Genomic DNA, 13,144 nt, shown 5'->3' on the forward strand with positions numbered 1-13,144 from the left:
AAAAAATGTTGTAGATAGTATAAACTTCTATTGGACACTGCTCGTTAGAGAACATGTGGACATTCATGTTCAAGAAATTCCTTTACACTTAATAAATATATCCCAAATCTCCTTGCTATTATAATAGAATTCTTCATGATACTATTTTTCTTCCTTAAATGATGTGGAAGGATGTTCTATTACTAGTCTTTTGTTATTTTATATTCCACAGGTGTTTCAATAAAATTTTCAAAATCACAAGTATAAATATTGATGCCAATTTTGTAATATTTATTACATAGTGTAGGTGGCCCCAAACAACTTCCCATACTGGTTATCACAACTATCTATTATCCTCCACATAGATTTTTTAAAAGGTAAAGATACCTTAGTTTGATAGATTTGCCTGAGTCAATGTTAGTATCTCTATATCTCCATTGTGAATAACATGCCATTAAGTTTATCACAGACAGAACACCCAGTATATGAGAAAATTAAAAATCACCTAGTAAAGCAGTTTTGAAACTGGGGCAATACCTTTTACTGAGAAATTCTGGATGGAAAATAAGATTCTATAAAAAAATATTTGGATTCTCACTCAAATTTGGGAAGTTCCATGTAAGAATATTATCCTCTGAATATGTGTTACAGATCTTAACTCTAAATTGATGACCTGTGATCTCAGGTATGTCACTACTTCTTTGGATCTGAATTTGTGTGAAATAAAAGGATTGGACCAGACTGCCTATAGGATATCCTTTTATTACTTTTATTGAGGAGAACCAGATATAGGACATGGTCCTCATTTTATTTATTTATTTATTTATTTTTTTAGGACATGGCCCTTAAACTGGGCTCTAAAGAACCAGAGGATTTTGATATGTCAAGGATTGTTTTTCTAATTTTCATCATGTTGATTTCTAGATGATCTCCACTTTTCAAAGAATATCACTTGGTAGAAGACAATTCCAAATCACACTGGCACACAAAATAGCACATTGTGATTCCTCTCCCACCATTTTAATGGCTCTATTACTACTAGCCTAAAAAACAAAAACAAACAAAAAAACAAAAACAAAAACAAAAAAACTTCTGTAATAGGTAACCTCATCTACTCACTCACTATATTCTGAACATACATTATCCCTATGGCATCACTGACCATCCTGGCATTCCAGGACCTCTCATTGGAATCTACCTCTCCCTCCTTCCAAATTTCACCTACTCTTAAAGTGCTAATCCAGATACTTCTTCCTCTGTAAAGTTTTTTTAAATGCATATGCCAATCTTCTACTTACTATCTCTCAATGGCTTCCATTGCCTTTGGGATACAATTCTATCTCCACAACATGGCATACAAGGCCCAAGGCCCTTTGTGATATGGCTCCTGACTCTAGCCTTATTTATGAATACATTTTAACAGATAATTAATGATAATTTGCAATGTACCAGGCAGTGGACCAAAATGATAAATAGAAAAGCAAGGTCTCTAACATTGTGTAACTTGCATTCTTTTTTTAATTTATTTTTAAGTAATCTCTACACCCAATGTAGGGCTTGAACCCACAACCCTGAGATCAAGTTGCACGCTCTATTGACTTAGCCAGCCAGGTGCCCCATGGAACTTGCATTCTAATGGGAAAGATATATAATAATGAACAAACATATTGAACAGTTAATTTCAGATAGTGACATGAAGAAAATAAAGCAGGAATATAGAATGGAGTTGAAGGGAAGGGGTGGATCAAGAGAGACATCTTTAAGAAACTTTGTTTCAACAGAGCTGAATAATATTAGCCAAATTTGAATCCAAAGGAAATGTATTTCAAGGAGGAATAGCAAATATAAAAGGCAGGAATGAGCTAGGTAAGACATATGGTTGCAGACAAGCTCAGAGAAATAGTCAGGACCAGGTCAAGCAGGGTCTTACTGACTAAGCTACGTGGAATTTGGATTTTCTTCTTAGTGTATTAGGAAGCTACACAATGGTTTTAAGCAGAAGAAATCATGTTCTGACATATTTCTACATGATTATTTTGGCTACTGTGAGAAGAGTGGATTTTAATGTTATAAAAATAGAGTCTGGAAGAGGAAACCATTGCAGTACTAACTTCATCTCCGGCCACTCCCACGTATCTTCTCTTCCCTGAATGTAACTTTGCAGAATGGTTTTTCCAACTGACATGGAGGAGTTGGAAATGGAATTCTGTTTTATGGATAAAGGTGATATTTTAAACACTGATTTTTAATGATGTGCAAGTCAAAAGATAAATGTTTTTAAAATGTAGCAATATCAGTTGTGGTAAGTGTAGTATTCATTAATTCATTTCATCCATTCATTTCCAAAATATGGGTTCAAAGTTAATATGTATCAGGCACAGTGCTAATTTCTGGGATTAGAGGGGTGGCAAAAATAATAGCTAAATAATACTAACAGTAGCTAAAATGTATAGGACATTTACTATGTATTAAACTCTTCATATACTCTATACATATATCAATTCACTTTTTCTCACAACAGCCCTGTGAACTATATTATTATTTGCCATTTTATAACTGAAGCAGCAAGAACAGGGAAGTTAGAAACTTTCACATGGTCATTCAGTAAGTGCATGGAAATATAGGGTGTAGAACCTAGGTGTCTAGCTCCAGAGCCTACACTTTTATCATCTACTTCATAATGCCACTTTGAAAAATAAAACAGACATAGTACTTATTTTCATGGAAACTACTATCTGGTCGTTAGATAAATCTTAAATAAGATTATAAGGAAACATGATAATAGCCAATGGTCATGGGTTTTGCAAGAGTAAATTTTTTGATAATCTGAAATATTGACATTCCTTTAATAATTTCAGTGAGTTAAGAAAGAAAATATATTAGGACATATAAGCAATGGATTTGGTCATTTGAAAAATTGGCCAATAGGAGCAAGAATCGGAAAAAAAATGCTCTTTACAAATGGAAGTTTCTGAATAAATTTGGAGCTACAGCAAAAGTGTCATTGGAAAGTAAGAACAAAGAGTTCAAAAATAGGAAGGAATAATATATACAGAAGTCCCTCTAGATAGGATGATCTAACTTCAGCTAGAGGAATAGGATAGGAGAGAATATTTTGTCAACTACATTTGAAGCAAAGGGGAAGAGGGATGACCAGCAATAAAATGAAGTAAAAATTAAAGACAGAATAAGTAATTCACACTATATGGAAATATTAATAGAAACATCTTAGATGTTAAAAGATGTTTTTATCAATATGACCAAATAATGGGACATAACATAACAAAGATCATTAAATGGTATTGAATCTCCACATCAGTACATCATTTTTTCCTTGCTGAATCATTATTGGAAAATAATATCAGAACTATATTGTTTATAATTTGTCATCTTACAAAGAAACATTCATACTAACATTAACTATTTTGTATACAAATTATAAAACATACCACCAAACTTTCAAGTATTCTTATTTTGTTTTGAGATTGTCTTTATAACACATTACAACTTAAAAACCCCTTCAGCCATTCTCAAATAGTCAATCTAGTTAGGAGACCTGATAAATTCAATCAACATCAGGCTTAAGTAAGATAACAATGGTGTTTTAGATGGGATTATTCTGGTATGGAAGTATACTTGCTAGTCACCTTGGACTTGTGGTAACATAACACATAGCCACATGTATAGGCCACTTACATCTGAATATATATTTCTTAGAGCCAATTGTGAAGTTATGAACGGATGAATGAACCTAGAAGTAATCAGAGAAAAGACTGAGAGAGAGAATGCAACCTGCACAAACCACTGTAATTGGTGAGATGTGCACCAACATGTTTGAATGCTTATTACTCCACTGGGGTTGGGTGTCACGCATCATCGTTAAGAACAGGTGTTAGCATCATTTACAGCTCATTCATCATCAGGCTGCAGCAGTGTTAACATATGCTGCTTTACTGCTAATCGTGTTTGCTTTTACAATCAACGTTGATCTGCCCTTCATCATGCCAAAAAGATAAATGTTAGCTGAGGAGAAACAAACCTGGAGCATCATATTATTTACTTATCCAGGTTCATGCTCTCCTTTCCCCATCCCCCCAGTCAAATTCCCATGCCTGAGACCTGTAGAATCTCTTGAAGAATTCAAATTCAAGATTCTGAGACAATTTGAAAGTATAGAAAAAGCATTTTTTAAGAATTATACTTGCAATGAGCTTATTGGAGGACTCCTGGTTAAACCTTTAAATTCTGATATTGATTGTATGTCACTGATTTAACTATAGATCACTGGATCAATGGCATTCTATTTAACAGAGACTATTTAGAGATTAGGATTTAAAGACAATTAAATTTGAATTATGGACAGCCAGCCTTGCTATTCGAAAGTATAAGATCAAAATAAAATGTTTAGCATTCTAGCAAAACCAGGAAGCATGTAATCAGATCTATACAGCAATATGTTACACATATTTATTGATTAGGTTCTGTCTGATTTAATGAAAAGACTCAAATATAGACTTTCCCGCTCCAGTATAGCTGTGGTTTTCATTAAACTTACCACTTGACTTCAGCTTAAGAAACTAGAATCTGTTAACTAAGTAGTTCATTCAGGATCTCTAATTTGCAATTTACATACCTACTGTTAGTTTTAAATAGAGTTCCTTAAGTGTTTAAAGAAAGTTTCTTCTGAAATATTTGTCTTATTTTTTTCATATGTAGACAAAAGTTTCGCTAAATAAATTTCAATGCAAGCTCATTGCAAATATGTTAAATTCTAAATTGGAAGTAAAAAATCGAGCCTGTAAAACCAAGTAATTTTAGCAGCTAGATAATTTGTTATTGTTGTCATTTTAAGGATTTTGTTTTTGTTTTTGTTTTTGTTTTTGTTTTGTTGTTTATGTGTGTGCTATGACTAGGGTTTGGTTATGGCTACATTTTCCTTCCTCATTTAGTTTTTTGCCAAGTGTTTCTCATGTTATTTTTTCCTTCTGGTTCTGGCTTGGATTCCACTTTCTGTGGCTTTTGCATTTGACTTTCAGGTCTTTGATTGTGGCCAATTTAGTATCTGTGACTCTTTTTGTCTTTCCTGTGCACTGGTATAATTTGTTCTTGAGATAGAGAATTGTTTATTTGATGAACTTCTACTATCTTACACTTTCCTTTTTCTGGTAAATTTTTCTCAATGATTTCCTTCTTGTAGTCTAATTTTATTACAATCTTCTTTCTTGAATATATTTTTATTATTTACTCTCTAAGACCTTGAACCTTGAAGTTGTGTCCATAATATTTTATGGGTATTAATACTATTTTTAATTTTCATTCAAATAGTATGTAAATCATTTAAGCAGAGTATTTGTCTTATTCAATCACTTTTTATAAAAAGTTCTATTTTACTGTGAGGTTGAACTGTCAGGCAGCTTAGAGTAGTCATTAAGGACACAGACTGGAGTCAGATTATTCAGGTTCAAATTCTGGCTCTTCTGTTAGTAGTGCTGAAAGATAAACTGATATATTTTAAACATTTTAAGTTTATTTGGGTAAAAATTGATTTAAAAAAATTGAATCAGGCAACACCAAACAGGAAAAGGTTAGGAGTACTCCACAGTCATTAGCTAAGGAAAGATATTTTTATAGAGAAAGTGAAGAAGCAAAGAAAGAAACTTACTTGATTAGCTATAGTTCAAGCATTTGCCTTAGTTGCAAAAGCCTAATTGTGATTGGTTGTCCTTGGGTTTTGATTTCTTAACTTAGAAGCGTTTCAGCCTTAAGCTTTGGTTTGCTTACACAAACTGCTAAGGCTTTAAAGCCACCTCAGTCTTTTGGCCTCCTTGTTTAATTTACACTAGTCATGTGTTCTTCGGCATATTACTTAATCTCCCTGCTTTTAAAATTTCTTCAACTGCAGATGGAGGTGATACTATTATGTAACATGGAGTTGTTGTGAAGATATAGTTAAAATATGTAAAACACTGAAAATAGTGCCTGAAACATGTTAAGCTTATTTTTGGAAGTATATACACATATACACATATACACATAGACTTAGGTTTGAATTTTCTGACATCACTATTATTTAAATATTATTTCAAAAATGAAACACTTATCTTTATATAACGTGTGTGTGTGCACATGCGTGCGTGTGTATGTGTCTGTATGTCTCTGTGTGTGTCTGTCTATCTGTTTGCTCCTCACAGTGTCCTGAAGGTTAACCATTTGGGAATCCAAAATGCTCTCTTAAGTTCCCGAGGTGGTTTCTGTCTATAACCACTACTTATTTTACCTGTAAGTCACATCTCATCAAGGCAAAACGAGCATGATTAAAAAGGAGAGAATTGGCTTTGTTAAAAAAAATGGGATTACATTTTCTGAGAAGTTTTCTAGTTTTACTGTCTTTCATGAATATGAATTCTATATGGATAGCACACATAAAATCTTAAAATCTCTAGTAACTGACAAATATCACAAACAATGCCTTCCAAATATGATATAAACTCCATTATGTTATGGAAAGCAAAGTGATATTTATAAGATTATTTAATATGGTACTACTGTGTCATATATGATACTAGATGGTTTGATTTGGAGACAAAAGGTTAATGAGTATCACCAAAAACTTAAGGAAAGGGAAAAAGTAAGACTTATGTAGAGGGACTAAGCAAGACTTCGAAGATAAGGGGGATAAGAGATACCCCCCTCCAAAAAAAAGTAAAGTGAAAATAGTCACAAGATAATAGAGAATGTAAATAGGTAAATAAAATAAAATTATTTTTTTGACAATTATTTTTGAAATCCTTTAGGGGTCTATGTTTTCATTTTATCTTATCTCCAAAGGCAAAAAATTACCTTTGAACATCTAATTATCAAACTATTAAGTAGCAGAAAAAGGAATATTATGTCTTAATCTTTTATGTAATATCTTTTGAAATTGAAAGACCTACAAATATCTTAGAGGAATTTTATCTTGCAAATAATCAAATAAATTAGATTGTTAGTAATTAAATCGCTTGCATAATTTATCTTCTCATTTATCTTCAGCATGGAAAAAATATCCATGGGTGAACGTTTTCTTTAAAAAGTTTTATTTTTTCCACTCTGTCTCCATAAAATGTAATTTATTAAAGTAAACCTTAGTGGTCAGAAAAAGCTAATTTGGTTGCAGTTAGTGGGACATTGTTTGACTCAAGGGAATACATATACATATATACATATACAGTATTGTATATACACATATACACATATATATGCAGCCTCTTAAATATTAAAGGTTACTACCAATAGAGATCCTATTTTGCATTGAAAATAAACCATTTAAAAATGACTTTCAATAAAATATCTTTAAATAGTTCCAAATTTCTTGGAACACATGTAAAAATAGAGATTCAGAATTGTTAGTGCTAAAAAAAATTGATATTTCATACTTTTAACTACAAATTATCATTTTTCCAAATACAAATGGACATTAAATATTAACATGGAAATATTAAATTTAACCTTGGAAACTCCCAATCTTATTTAGGAAATAGCTCAAAATTCATCTTTCTCATTTACTGCTTGATTCTACTATGGCTTAAAAATATTTATGGTGAATTGTGGACTTTATTTTATCCTTCTATTACTACATCAAAATATCTGATGTCTCCAAAACTATAAAACCACAATTTCTTTGATGCTGCTGTTAATCTCTTTTCCCAAAGCTTTTGTTTGGATAAGATGGAAGAATCAAATTGAAATTAATTTCAAGAAAAAAATTAAAAGCAAAAACCAAGGTAGAGCCAAAAATAATGTAAGCAGGTCCTCCTGCACTCAATCTTCCTTAAGTGTCCTGCCAGTGCACTCTCAATGTGTATATTCAATTACTATCAAGGGACTGTAAATTATGTGACACATTTTGAGTGGTCTAATGTCCACTAGGGAAATGAGATAGATGCTGCAATGATTTCCATTTGCTCACTGACTTTGAACTCAAACTACCAACGGATCTCACTTGACTGAATTTTCTGCTTCAAAGATTTGAATGCATATGTCATAAATTTAAAAAAAACCACTATCTAAGTATATAAAATTTTTTCACAAGGGTTTTTGGTTTGGTGAATGAGAGTTCTGCTATATTCCTAATACTTTGCTTATGATCATTTAATGGTTTTACAACTCTTGTATTTTACTGTATAAAGCTTGCAAAGGCTTCTCCAGCCCTCTCTCTGCATAAGGAGTACATTCAGGGCTTTGGGGAATTGTATTGTGGAAAGCCTTGAAGTGGAGGGAGGTGAAGAGAAGCTGCCAATCAGGCCCAAGGGTTTTGTTCATTCCAAAGATAATGTAAAAGGCAACCATCAGCCTAGTTGATGAGGCTTCTGATCTGTCTCTTAGAAGACTATTAGGACTCAGCTGTTTGATTGCCTCTTCCATCCAGGGACTATAGGGAACACTTCTGCAGCTACCAGTTGGTACAAAACATTACTTTGGTTCTAAATTTGACAATCCATGAGTCACATGTCCACACTTCTGGGACATACAAGCTTTGAGTCTCAAGATTTAGCACAGACTTTGAATTATATTTTATGTGTATATTCAATGCCTGCTTTGAGCTAAATTGAGAGCTTTTGTGGGAGACATTCTAATTTCTTTGTTTTATATGCCAATAATATTTTAAACAAAATAACCATTTCCCAAAATGATTATAAAAGAACTGAAATGAAGCTGAATGATTATGAAGTTCAACACTATCATTTTATAATTGAGGGCATTCAGAGTTGTGAATTGATTTACTCAAAGTTGCATTATGTTATGCTGTTTCAATGCCAGATTTACCCCGATAAATGAGTTCTTTCTACCTTCCTATCCACTAACCAACTCATCAGCAGCATTAAGAATAGTCAAGAATAATTCAAGAGTATATCAGTGTATTTTTTGCAGAGGGGTGCAGGAATGCTATTAAATTATTCTTACCTGAAATTCAAGGTATAATTGAAATTAATCCGATTTTTTTTTCACAGAGCAGTTATAAAGCAAGTTGCCAGAAAGCTCAAGAGTAAGAACCCAACATAAATTTAATCAAACTGGACAAGAATTTTGTGCTCTTTCATTGAAGATGCAGGAATGGCTGATTTTACAAGTTGTGTTAGGAAAGTTTTTAATTTGTAGAATAGAGATAGTTTATATTCAACACACAACCTGACAATCATGAACTATTATCAGTAGTAAATCCTGTTTTAATCTATACAGCAAACAAATAAGGAGGGCAGACTGTCCCAGAATGAATTTTTCTAGTCTCTTGTAAATAGGTTAAGGCACCAATTCAGAGAGTAATAGGATAATGGCAAAATTATTTTACTATATTTATATGCTCATATATTTCAATTCTTCTGAAACAGGTCCTTTATTTTTCTGATACTGTATGACATATATTCCTGCATTTTACTTTGTTTTTCAAATTATGGTTATCTAATTCTGTCTATAGTAGAAGAAAAACAAAACTATTATGCACACAGAAAAACTCTGTTTTGGAAATATGAAGTTCTCATTTAAGAAGAGACAGTTGAACTTTCCTTTTGAATGTAGAAATATTTAATTTAGGTATCTAAACACTTTTTATTTTTGCTTTCATTAAAATGATAGCTGTATACATTATAATCTGTGGATTAAAGGTAAGTCTTGTACTATAACTACCTTTCTATATAACTCTTAGTATAATAATGATATATCATGAATTCTTGCAATTATAGATTTAAGAATGCAAAACAAAAGTTATAGGGGCACCTGGGTAGCTCAGCCAGTTAAGTGTCCGACTCTTGATCTCAGCTCAGGTCTTGATCTTGGGGTTGTTAGTTCAAGACCCATACTGAGCTCCACACTAGGTGTTGAGCCTACTTAAAATAAATAAATAAATAAATAAATAGATAAATAAATAAATAAATAAATAATAAATAAATAAATAAATGTTATAAAATAATTTTAAGGTGGTGTGTTCATTACTTACATATCAAATATTTCACATTTATCTTAGTCATTTCAAATTATTTGAAGAAACGTTTGTTTAATTCTTTTTGAAATTGAACATTGAAGACAAAACAATGATAAGACCTAGAAAATATTGAATGCCTTTTAAACTGGAAATTTCACATATTCAAAATTTTACTTTTAAATTAATACAAAATTTAATCCACAAAATACATTTGAATTCTAAAAACATAATCTTTCTAAATAAATTATTTTAAAGTTTGGATCTATTTTTTAGTTTAGACTAAGTTTAGACTAGAAAGTACAGTTAACTAAAATTAAAAAATATTCAAAAGTATCCATCCTAATTAAAGGATTCATATTTTACATAACATACAAATACATGTGGTGAAATGAATCTTTCAAACATTAACATTTTAAAAAATGATGACAGAGAAGATCATTGGAAATGATAAAATATATTTAGCACTTTGATGTAAAATATATCACAATAACAGGCTCTGCAATATTAAACACATCATTAAAGGATGGAATTCTGGGTTCCTTCCAATGTTCTAATTGGCACTGTTCCTGTTTTCTTCATTTATTTCAGCCACCTGACAGTTCTTAGCCACATCCCTAAGTTCAAGAGTCTGAGATTTAGAGTCAATTTAGATTGGAACATTCTTATTATCAAAATTTTAGTTTATGATGTTCATTGGATTATTAATTTCCAAATTCTACTTTTCTACATAAAGATGTGCTAATATGTAATGATTTAAGAAAATCTGAAAGAAAATATCATGTCTTAGGCTTATTTCCAGCTCCCTCACCAGGGGGGAAAATGATGGCAACACTATTTTCTTCAAGGTTACTCATTCATGCAAACATTATGAATACAACCTCAAACAAATAAAGATATCATGAATTCTCATCTCTCTGTTAGAGTTTGCATCTTTGCTTTTATTACCTGAGGTAATAGGACAAAGAGCTACTTCCTCAACAAATTTAATAGGAAAAAAGGAGGGAATGATGATCCAGAACCTTTCCTTTATTCAAGAAGAACTCTGATTCTTTTTTTTTTTTTAAGATTTTATTTATTTATTTACTCATGAGGGACACAGAGAGGCAGAGACAAAGGCAGAGGGAGAAGCAGGCTCCCTATGGGGAACCTGATGTGGGACTTGATCCCAGGACCTCGGGATCATGATCTGAGCCAAAGGCAGACGCTAACCACTGAGCCCTGCAGATGCCCCAGAATTCTAATTCTTTAAGTTCTCTTTAAATTCTCAAGTGGTACTTACAAGACTTCTTCATATCCAAATCCTAATTTAGTGTCAACTGGATGGAAAAATAACACTTTCTTAATTGTGATGTGTCTTTACATTCTTTACATCCTTCCCTTTTCTAACACTCATGGACTACAGGTGCATACTCCCATCCACATCCTCAAGGCTGGGAACTCAAGGCACAGTTTCTTGTTTCATTAAAATCAAGGTCCTACAAAAACTATGAACACCTTAGTGAATTTGCCATTTACACACCTGGGAGATAACTCCATTTCTGGGGATGACCTTTACATGACATAATAACAAGCAAGGGAGTGATGATTTCATTTTAGACAATGACTCTGTTTTTCAGAATTATCAGCTGTGATCTGTATATGATTTATCTGGAATCTAAGTTGAAGTAATTTCATTGTAGTCTTTCATTTGATTTTCATTATATCTCAAATCTTCCACCAAACCAACGAATGGCTATCACATTGCTAAATGAAAAAGGTATTGTTTTCACCTCCAGTTGACACGTATAAGCATTAATCACATGGTCTCAAGATTTAATGTTTTATTCATATTTTACAAATGAGTAAGTGCAGCACAGTAAAATCCCAGTAAAATGAAATAGTATGGGAGACAGAGAGACCTTGTGTCCAAGCTAGAAACCTAATGTTTGAAATTGACTAGCATCAATGTGTTTTTGAAATAATAGAATTATGAAAGCACATAAGAAGAAGATGTTTTTACAGGAGAGTTTTCAAGCTTTACAAGAATTCATTCTCTCCTCCTATACACAGGCTTCTATTGAATGCATATGGAGTGTCAGGCATGAAGCTGGCATCAGTTCACATAGATACAACAAATAAAATGGTACTAAACATTTTAAAATTACTTGACAAGGCTATAGGCCAAGTGACAGCCAAGCATAGTTCAAAACATCAAGCTCAATGTTTTGAGGAAAATATTATTAAAACACATGAAGAAATAGACATCTGTGAAATATTTTAAGACATTGCAGTCTGTGGCAGTGAGTTCTATTAAAATATATATTTATAAGCAAAATTCCTCTGATGTCCTTGAGATGCACATGTAAAAACACATTCCCAATGAATTCCATATGCTGCTCGACACTAATTACATACGTAGTTATATTTACACAAAACTAAATAAGAAGTCTCATTAGCATTAGATTAAATTTGTAGAGCCAATCTTAGTCTTTCCTTTTTTTCAACTATGTAAGACACTGACATTCTTCAAAGATATTAGATTCATTCACAACATAAAAGAAGCCTTAAAAGAAAATACTATTACTTCCTGTCTCAAAACTAAAAATGATCTCAAAAGTCAGTCAATTGTGTAATGCACATGATCAACTCTTAAACCAAGTGGCAGTGTTCAACTAAAGAGATTCCAAAAAAGAGAGTTTAATAAAAACATACATTTTGAACTTTAGTTTAATGTAAATGAAATTTAAATTTAGGTTTAGCTTTATTCTAGAATTAGAACTTCAAGTGAATGGCCACATGTAATAGGTAACTAGAAAGGCTGGGTTTATTTACAGTTATGGTTGATGTTATCTATTACCTTTTAAACACGTATCTGTAAACTCTGTCTTTAAGTAAATAATATAAATTTCCATAATTGGTTATTTTATGAATTCTGTATCTTCTCAATAATAATCTAAAATTTAATGATAATAGCTATGTTTACCAATACAATACAATCTTAATTTGTTTAAATGCTACTTAAAAGCCACTGACAATTTCTTTCTTTACATACAATTGCATTTGTTTTACTACTAATTTTATTATTCTTATATAAACAGATACCATGTTTTTTGCTTTTATACATTTTACTATATGTCACTATATGTCTTGTCATGAGAAGATACATTCACATAATGTATTTTGAAACATATACCCATTCACAAATAAGCATGTATGTATTCACTCACT

This window comes from Vulpes vulpes, chromosome 15, assembly GCF_048418805.1.
Source record: "Vulpes vulpes isolate BD-2025 chromosome 15, VulVul3, whole genome shotgun sequence".
NCBI classification, from domain to species: Eukaryota; Metazoa; Chordata; class Mammalia; order Carnivora; family Canidae; genus Vulpes; species Vulpes vulpes.